Source organism: Sphaerodactylus townsendi, linkage group LG01 (genome assembly GCF_021028975.2).
Source record: "Sphaerodactylus townsendi isolate TG3544 linkage group LG01, MPM_Stown_v2.3, whole genome shotgun sequence".
Taxonomy (NCBI): Eukaryota; Metazoa; Chordata; class Lepidosauria; order Squamata; family Sphaerodactylidae; genus Sphaerodactylus; species Sphaerodactylus townsendi.
In genome coordinates, this window is record NC_059425.1 from 17,345,014 (window position 1) to 17,354,758 (window position 9,745).

The window sequence follows — 9,745 nt, forward strand, 5'->3', positions numbered from 1 at the left end:
GTAGAAAGTAGGTCGAATGTAACAAAAACACTTTCTGAGGCGAGAGGAACATGGCAGGGTTTCTTGAGGAGCTCACAGAAGGGCGGGAAGATTCTGGATGGCTCGCCCCCATTTCGAGCTTCCTTGAAGCATTTCCTCCCACCCTCTCTCACGTCCCCATTAACGGGAATATTATCAAGTCCCTCTCCACACTTCCCTGCAGGGCTCTGGAAGCCTGTTCAAAGGCATTCATTTCGCACCCAGCAGTGTGCCAAGGAGAGATTAAAAATCCCCTTCCAAAACTGGCTCGTCCAAAAAGCTGTCGGTGTGCGTGCGGCAGGCCTGTAAACAGACGGGCCTGCGTTCGTGTACGTTCCGGGGCTACGGGCTTTCTGTGCTATCTGAGCCCGGGAGAAGTGCCAGAGCCGATCAAAAAACGTTGCAAACACATCTCTGGCAGAAACACCGCTACGGAGCAGTGGCAATGTTAGCTGGAAACTTAAAACCTTCCTCCGTGCCCCCAGGGAAGGGGGCCGGAGGTGAAGAAGCCAGTGCGGATGCTGACATTTATGGATGCGCATCTCAAGGCATAAAAACCACAGTACAAATGCTCAGCTGCACATCCTCAGCCTGGCAGACCTTCCTTCCATAAGAGGGATTTCTCCCCACCATCACACAGCAAATTCATATTTGTATTCATCGCCCCCTTGACTTCTTCACACCTTGTGGGCCTTGATTTGTCCCCACGGAGTTGCAGGTATCACCAGAGGAAATCTGATGCCTGTCCTGGACAAATTGCTCACCCAGTTTGGTTGCGTTAGGAAAACCAACAGGGTTCCCAATCTCTAGGTCCGGCCTGGAGATCTTCCAGAATGACAACATTTATATTGTTGTTGTCGTTACATTGAAATCCCGTTCTTCTCCCTGATTGGGGACCCAGAGCAGCTTTTCATATCTTTCTGTCCTCTATATAGAAGAAGAGTTTGGATTCTTATGCCACCTTTCTCTCCTGTAAGGAGTCTCAAAGTGGCTTACAAACTCCTTCCCTTCCTCTCCCCACAACACTTGTGAGGCAGGTGGGGCTGAGAGAATTCTGAGAGAACTGTGACTGACAAGGTCACCCAGCAGGCTTCATGTGGAGGAGTGGGGAAACTAATCCACTTTACTAGATAAGAGTCCGCCAAGTAGGGAATCAAACCCAGTTCTCTAGATTAGAAACCGCTGCTCTTAACCACCTCACCACATTGGGCCTCATTTAACCCTCCCAAGAATCACCTTGTGTAGGTAGATTAGGCCCGGAGATTGTCACAGGCCCAAGTTTACCTGGCAAGCTTCCATATTCAGCATAGGTTTTCCCAGGTTTCAGTCCAACATTCAAGTTACTGAACCACACCAGCCCTCCAGACTACAGGGATCAGTTCCCTTGGGAGAAATGGCTGGTTTGGAGGGTGGACTTAATGGCATTGCCCCCTGCTGAGATGACCTTGTGGAAATGCCTTACAGCAGGGGTGTCCAACTCAGGCGCTTCAGATGTTCATGGACTACAATTCCCATCAGCCCCTGCTGGCATGGCCTGATTGGAATTGTAGTCCATGAACATCTGAAGCACCAGAGTTGGACACCCCTGCCTTAGGGTTAATAGCTCCCCATTGGGAAATACTTGAAGACTTGGGGAACGGGCCCTGAGGAAGTCAGGGTTTGCGGAGGGGAAGACTGACTCATATTTTTATCCCATCCTTCTTCCCAAGATATTATGATAACATACACATCCTTACCCTTTCTATAGAGTTATCAGCCCTGGGTTGAGAAATACCTGAGGGTTTGGTGGGTGGAGTCTATGGAGAGCAGAATTCAGGAGGGATATAATGCCACAGAATCCACCCTCCAGAAAACTGATCTCAGCCGTCTGGAGATCAGTTGTAATCCCAGGAGATCTCCAGACACTCCAGAATACAAGGGTTATTTATCCTATGACACTTACACATTCATACAGCCTGCCCTATACCTCTCGCAGCTGTCTCTCCTCCTCTCCTGACCGCCTCCCGATTACCCCTATCCCATCCGTGGCCCCAAATGCCCCTCTGCCTCTCGCCCTGTGTCTCCGCTTCTGCTCTGGCCTCCTCCTCCTCCTTCCTCCTCCCAAATAGCCTCAGCCTCCTGCCTTGCCACTCTGGCTCCCACTCCCACTGGTTCTAGGGCTGTGTCTATGCACCTCCTTTATACCCTAACTAAAGGTGACAAGCGCTCTCCTTCCCTTCAACTGGATACGGCAGGCGCGGAGAGGGAGCGAGGACATCGTGCAAGACGGAAAGAGAGGGAAGGGAGAGCTCTCTGACAGAAAAGGGTCTCCTTAACCGAGATTCGTCCCCCCTCTAACCCGTACATCTCCTCATACTCCCTGTGGCAAGGCTTCCATGCAACCGTTCACCCTGTGCATAAATCAGAAACCCAGGTGCTGTCCTCCTTCCAGACATGGCGCGCATCCAGTCCAAAAAAACCCTTCCAGAGCTGTCTGCCCTTGCAGACTCTACGATCTGAGGAGATCCAGGGGATTCCTTTAAGGTCTCCCTTCCGGGCTTCCCTGCCTCAGACTGGTGAGGCTTTCATGAGGGTGCACCATTTTTTTCTCTCTTCTCTGTTTCTCCAAAATAACATGTCACATGCTTAAGCTCCTGTGTTCTCCCCTCAAACACCACCCACATTGATATTCACGGAAGGTAGCCCTGTCCGTCTGCGGAAAAACAGATTAGAGGTGCTACCGGACTCGAATCTAACATATTATGCGCTTCAGGAGGCAGGGAACGAACTGTTTGGCTTGAGGAATTCAGAAAAGTGTCCTCTTCGTTCGATGGGGCAGCAAATGTTTATAATAATATATGGAACATGCATGTATTTCCCCGAAACAGAGCACCCAAGACCCTCTTGTTTACACACACATATTCCCAGTTACTCTTGTGCAAAGCACTCTCCTGTAGCACACAAATACACAGCTGCTCACACACACACACACACACCCAAGGTACGTGTACATTCTGGTCTGCCATGTACATTCTATCCAGCCTGCCCTATCTGTGAATGTCTTCATTGTTGTGTTCTTCTGAACACTTAACACCAGAAGTGTACTAGCAGGGAATCCAATCTGTAGTTCCTAAGCCCGGAACCAAGTCGCCATCCCTCGGTTCGACCTACCTTGCAGGACTCTTGTGAAGGCACGTGCACAAACAGTTCAAAAATGACTCCTTGGTGCCCTCGCGGACTTGCACACACAGAAGTATATGCTCTCTTCGGCTGTCACACAGAAGTTGTGCTAAATCTGCAGGAGGATTCTTGCATGCAAAACATACTTCCCCTGAATGTTTGTGCAACTCTTTGTCTGCCACCTACCCCTTCTTAGGCTCCACTCAGTACGCCTTTAAAATGCAGACATATAAATGGTTCCACTCCGTGACTCCCCCCTGGCCCCCAAAAAAAAGAGGCAGGGGTGGGCCTCCGTCATCTCCTGGTTTCCTTTTGGGCGGCTGTTCCGCTCGTCCCTTAACCAAGTGAAGAGATGTTGCCTCTAAAAATACCACCCTGAGCTCATGGCATGGCAGCACCGCCCAATGAGGGCATCTGTTCCTCGTGTTTCACCCCATGAGCTCATCGTTTGGCCCCAGATGTGCTGTGTTGGTTAAAGGGCGGGGGAGAGTGACACAGTCGAGGGAGACCGAGGGACTTTCCGCAAACCCTGAGACTGAAGAGGTCAGGCGAAGGGGCCCTGCCGTGGAACTATTCAGTCTTGTTTTAATGGTTGTCCAACTTGCAGGCAGCATCACTATGTTGCTCGAAGTCTATAAAATTATGCATGGGGTAGAAAATGTTGACAGAGAGAAAATTTTCTCTCTTTCTCACAATACTAGAACCAGGGGGCATTCATTGAAAATGCTGGGGGGAAGAATTAGGACTAATAAAAGGAAACACTTCTTCACGATCTCTGGCTACCAATCTTGATCCTCCTTGATCTGAGATTGCAAATGCTTTAGCAGACCAGGTGCTCGGGAGCAGCAGCAGCAGAAGGCCATTGCTTTCACATCCTGCACGTGAGCTCCCAAAGGCACCTGGTGGGCCATTGCGAGTAGCAGAGTGCTGGACTAGATGGACTCTGGTCTGATCCAGCAGGCTCGTTCTTATGCTTGTTAGTTACCACGGTGTAGTCATTAAATGTGTTGGACCGAGATCTGGGAAACCCAGGTTCGAACCCACACTCTGCTATGGAAACTTGCTGGGTGACCTTGGGCCAGTCACAGACTCTCAGCCTCGACCCCGGCAATTATTTGGATGGGAGATCTCCAAGGAATACCAGGGGCATGATGCAGAGGCAGGCAATGGCAAACCACCTCTGAACGTCTCTTGCCATGAAAACCCTAAGGAGTCTCCATAAGTCAGTTGTGACTAGACAGGGGGTGGATTTCATTATTTATTGTACGCTATATCACTGTTTTGTCGCATTTTTAAAAATTGAAATCTACCTGGTGTCTCTGCAAGAAAGACAGACTTGTGAAGTAAATAAATCAATAAGTCTTTCCAAATTAGCTGAGGGGCAAAATGCAGGTGCAGTAATCGTGCACACAACCAAAGCAGACACAGTGGTGGTTATGGATGATTCAGTGCGCAAGAGCCTGGTGTAAAATGGTTAAGAGGAGCCATGCTGAGCCAGCGGCTACCAATTTGAATCTCCACTCAGTCATGGAGTCACTGGCTCAGTTTATACCCCAAGTGAGACAACAGTTAAGGAAGCTGAACCATGGTTTGCAATCAGATAGCCATTCCGAAGCCAGGTTTCGAACTGTGCTTTCAAAACTTGGTTCAGGCTAAACATTGTTTGATTGAACATCTGAACTGACAGAGTGTTACTCTGCTAGCTGAGGCCTCCATTCTTAGAAACTAGAGTGCTGATGTACCCACAGAACCTGCAGAAAGAGGTTACACTGGCAGACAAAAACAAAACCAGAATAGAAGCCCCAAACCACAGTTTGCTTGTTCCTTTTCTGGAAACTCCAAACATAGCTTGGGTTCTCAGCAACGGACAGCAAACGCCATGGTTTAACATGATGTTGGAACTATGTCAGCTGAGAGTCATGACTATCTCTGTATGGTCTTTGGTTACTCCTAGAAGGTGTGATCGCTGATATAAGCCAGAATGGTTTCCCTGCCGATCAGGGGTATATCTATTAAAAACAGCACCTGGAGCAAGGAGTAGAAAGTATGCCCCGCCATGCCAGTGAAATTCCTCCCCCCAGCGTCCTCTCTCCTGCCCCTTGCCTGCCCTGTGCCTGCCCTGTGCCCCCCACCTCTCTCCAGAGGCTTGTGTGTGTATGTGCAGTGCAGAGCTTCTCTTGGAAGAGCAGCCACCGCTCCATTCGCTTCGGCTTTTCTGCCCCCCCTCCGTGACTTAATGGCCACAGCCCAGGGACATTTGACCCCATGTGTCCCCCTGGGTGGTACGCCCCTGCTGCCAACCTGCCCAATGGGCATGCAATCGGTCTGCTTTACAAGAGTGCTGTAAGGACGGCTGAGATGATGCACATTAAGTGTTTCCAGCTGGGGCATGAGTCAGATGTAAACCAGCAGCTATTCCAGCCCAAGCACACACTACTGCCCCCATTCAGCCAAAGGTGACTTATCCACTTGGGATAGTTTCTCTCTTTCTGTCAAGGCCTCCTTTTTCCCCCAGCATGCACCCTCAAAGGCCAAGTACAGGCTCAGCATTCCTGAACCATCTTCCACAGTCTTTCCCACAACACACTGCGGCCACGAAGCAGGATTTCTGCTTTTCTTGCAGAAGATTCCGGTTTTAAACCCTGACATCTCCAGTTAATGAGATCTCCAGAGAAGAGCCCCGTCCAAGACTTTGGAGAGCCACGACTGACCAGAGTTTCCAATATTGGGTTAAATAATAAATATAATAAAGCGAGACACCAACAAAAGAGGACTGGATTTTCAAAGTCACAGAATATGCAGAAATGGTGAAGCTGACAATGCTAATAAGAGATATGCATTTTTTTTCACAAGACTGGAAACCCTTTAAAGAATACCTTTTGAGAAACTATTCAAATAGAGAAGCAGTATCAGGGTTTGAAAACTAAAGAAAACAGTAGATTGTAATTACCAGAAGATATCTAAGGAAGAATCACTGAATCAGCATGGCAATTATATGCACTGAAGTTAGAGTTAACCAGTAGTCAAAACTGAGACAGCTGGAAATCATCATATAATGTATAATGGGTTGTGTTTTGTTTCTTGTGTGTGTGTGTGTGTGTGTGTGTGTGTGTATCTGTACGTGTTTTTGTGTGTTGTCTTTTTATGAGAGAAAATAAAAAAATATTTAAAAAGAAAATCTATTTAAGGTGTCCTTATGACACATCCATTCAACCAGCAACCTGCTTAGGCAATTTCATTTTTACACATACCCCTTCCCTTTGCATCGACCTTGTGGTATTTGCAGATTTACACAAGCAGATACGGTAGAGAACTTCTCATGTGAAGGGGACAAATAGAAACCCCTCCCCAAGCTGTGAGAAGGAAAGTTAAAGCTCCCCCCAACACACACACTGAAGTCTGAAAATGAATTCACCCCCAACGTCATGTCTGGTTGTACACATCAGACTCCGGTCTCCGGTTGAGGGAACCCCAACTCACACCAGATGCAATGTCTGTTTTGGGCCTAAGGTGATACTGATCTTGACCCATCTTGCTTGATCCACAGTGGTGTATGTATTCTCACATACAAAGGCTTTGCCCTGCTCAAGTGATCAATAAAATCTCATGCACCCCTTTGCTAAAAGTAAGGGTAGATCTATCCAAGAGATAACAGCAGCCTATCTGAGTGGGGGTCAGCGGGGATCCATAAGATAAAAACCAGACAATCTGCAAATTGTGCATGTACAAGCAGTCGCGGCCTACAAAGTGTCCCTCAAGCCCACTCCCCAAAATCTTCCCTTCCTTGCCACAATTCTGAAGGGAGTTCAAGCATGTTCCTTGAATAAACGTCATAAAAGACCAAGAATAAATATGCTTGTAAAAGTTTCTACTTGCAGGCATTCTGTTTTGATCATAGCAATGTTTGCATTTACATTCGGGGTGTTTTGCATGTTCAAAACATTGCACGTATTTAGTAATCCTAACAACACCCTTGTAAGGAAGGCTAATATTTTTATTCCCCTCCCGCCCCCATTGCTGAGGGATTGTGGCCCAACTGGGACTATCGATTCAGCTTATGATAGCTCCAGCGTATTTTTTAAAGGCAGGGTTTGCATGTTATGAATAACAACAACAAAATGGCACACATCTTGCGCATGATAAGGTGTGCTCAAAGGTTGCTGACATAGGGGGAAGCACGCACGCTTGGACATGCGACCTGCGCACGGGTGCCTGTGTGTACGCATCCTGGGCACATCCTGGGTCTATAAAGTTCATGCAGCCCGAAGGTATCTGGGACAAGCTACTGGCCAGCCAGCGGAAACAGCCGCCCGCTGCTTCACACGTGCAGCTCGGACACACGTGTAAGTGAACCCCTGAATGACGGCTGCAGTTTGCACCCAGTTCTATATAAAGCCGACCCTCTGGTGCCCCCAGGATTACCGTGGCATCACCGACCTAAAATAAGCCCTCGATGTCATCGCGGCGTTCAAGGAGGTGTAAAGATACCTGTAAGGGGAGAACCAGGCAACCTCCCGTTCCCTCTTTTAACCTCTTCTGTTGATGCCTACAAGGGAAACAGAATTCCTCTCTCTCTGTCCCCCCTGCTGCCCCCCATGCCACCTCCACCCTCCTGGCAGCCTGGCATCAGCTCCCCTCCCCCCCTTCCACCTCCTACGTGCCCCAAAAGAATAATCTGTCACAACAAACCAAGGCGACAGCCACCACAAATAAACACCCACTCGTTGCCACCTTAGGAGAAAGCAGAATCCTGGCTCCTTCCTCCCCTTCTTGCACCCCCCCCGCCTTTGCATCCCAGCTTTTGACGCTGCAGCTGCCATCCTCAAAACCTGGAAGACTCCCCCCCCCTACACAGACAAGTCAACCCCCACTGCTGTCTCCTTGCATCTACGCAACTCCTCTCCCCCCCACTCCAGATGAACAATTCCATCATTGCAAACGCATACATCCACACACTGGGGCCATCACCACTTGCCCCCTCCACAGGAAAAACGCCCAGGGGTTCGCAGCTGTAGTTTCACCTTGCCTGGCACCCACCCCGAATCTCCCCCACATCCCCAAGCTCACCTGCATCAGATCCTAAGGGTGAAATCCATGAGGCTTTGGGGTTGCCTTTTGGCTGGGAAGCAACGCCAGGGGGATGCTCCACAAGCAGGGTTTGGAGCTCCCCACTTCTGACACCCTCGGAGCCCCCCAATGTAAGGACACCCCCCTCTTGCCTTCCCTTGTCGCGGCTGATCTTTCCCTCCTTGGCTTGGAGAACCCTTTTTGACGGGAGAGGAAGAGGGAAACAGAACTGGTGGAGCGGGGGGGGGAGGGAGGGTTGTAGGGTGACATCATCGGCAGCCAATAGGAAGGCGGCCCGGCTCTCCGGCTGAATGTTACGCGGGAGGGGGGTCACGTGACCCGGGCAGGCTCCTCCATTCATCGGGAAAGAGGCTGGCTGGCAGCAGCGCCTAGTGGAGGGGGTGGGTAGGTGGGGGGCATGGGGGGGTGGGGGTAGAGTTGCAAACTCCGGGGTCGTAAATACCTGGAGATGTGCAGGTTGAATCTGGGGAAGTAGGGTTTGGGGAAGGGCAAGGTATAATGCCCTCCAGTCCTCTTCCCAAAGCAGCCATTTTCTGTAGGAAAAGTGGAATACAGGTTTTAAATCAAGAAACGATAAACAATCTCGATGTAGTCTGGAGTTCAGCTGTAATTGCGGGAGTTCTCCAGGCCCCACCTGGAGGTTGGCAACGGACCTGGCGGCCTGCCAACTCTTCCCCCCCACCCCGCCGGCCCCAATGGTGCTTTTGTGCCTTTTTGCATCAGGCTGATGTGGCAGAATGTTTCATCATCGTGGTTATGAATCGATAATAATAAATATCAGAATTATTATTATTAGACACTGTCTGCACTTTAAAACGATTAGTTTATTTGTGGAGAAAAAGTAGACTTCAATCATAATATCAGAATAATTACAATCAGCAGTTATAATTTTTACAAATTATTATTTTGCCTTATTTGTGTGTATGGGCGGGGTGGGGGGTGGGATGAGAGGGCAGCTTTACTTTTGCCACCGTCACCCAAATTGCCAACAGTGATTTATTTTTTTTTAAGGGAAGCGGTTTCTGTTTCTTTATTTTCAGGCAAGGAAAAGCTGCGATCTTCAGCTTTTCAGTGCAAGGCATGCCAGCTGGGGAGGGACTCAGAGAGAGTTCAGTGTCAGCGAAGCGAGATTTTCCAGTGCCAGTCAAAGGCCTCCAATTACGCAAGATTGAATTGCAGAACAAACCAGCCTGTAATAATGGTATGTGCTGTGCTTATTTTGTTATGTGCCTGTAAAGTGCCCTCAAGGCTCAGCCGATTTATGGCAGCCCAGGAGGGTTTCCAAGGCAAGAGGCTAACAGAGGTGGCATATCTCTGGTCCCTTCCACACATGCAGAATAATGCACTTTTAATCCACTTTTCACAATTGTTTGAAAGTGGATTTTGCTGTTCCGCACGGCTACAAAGTGCATGGAAAGTGGATTGAAAGTGCATTATTCTGCATGTGCAGAAAGGGCCATAGAGACCTTGGTCACCAGCC

At 49.1% G+C, this 9,745-nt stretch overlaps 1 protein-coding gene across 1 annotated transcript in view; it reads right to left on the reverse strand.

Moving 5' to 3' along the window:
- The window catches only part of LOC125441361 (dual specificity protein phosphatase 10-like), a 31,979-nt gene extending 23,598 nt beyond the window's left edge, over window positions 1-8,381 (reverse strand). The window contains exon 1 of the mRNA XM_048511911.1: window positions 8,245-8,381. The gene's annotated coding sequence lies outside the window, so the exon portion shown is untranslated. The remainder of the gene's footprint in view (window positions 1-8,244) is intronic.
- Between the last annotated feature and the right edge of the window lie 1,364 nt (window positions 8,382-9,745).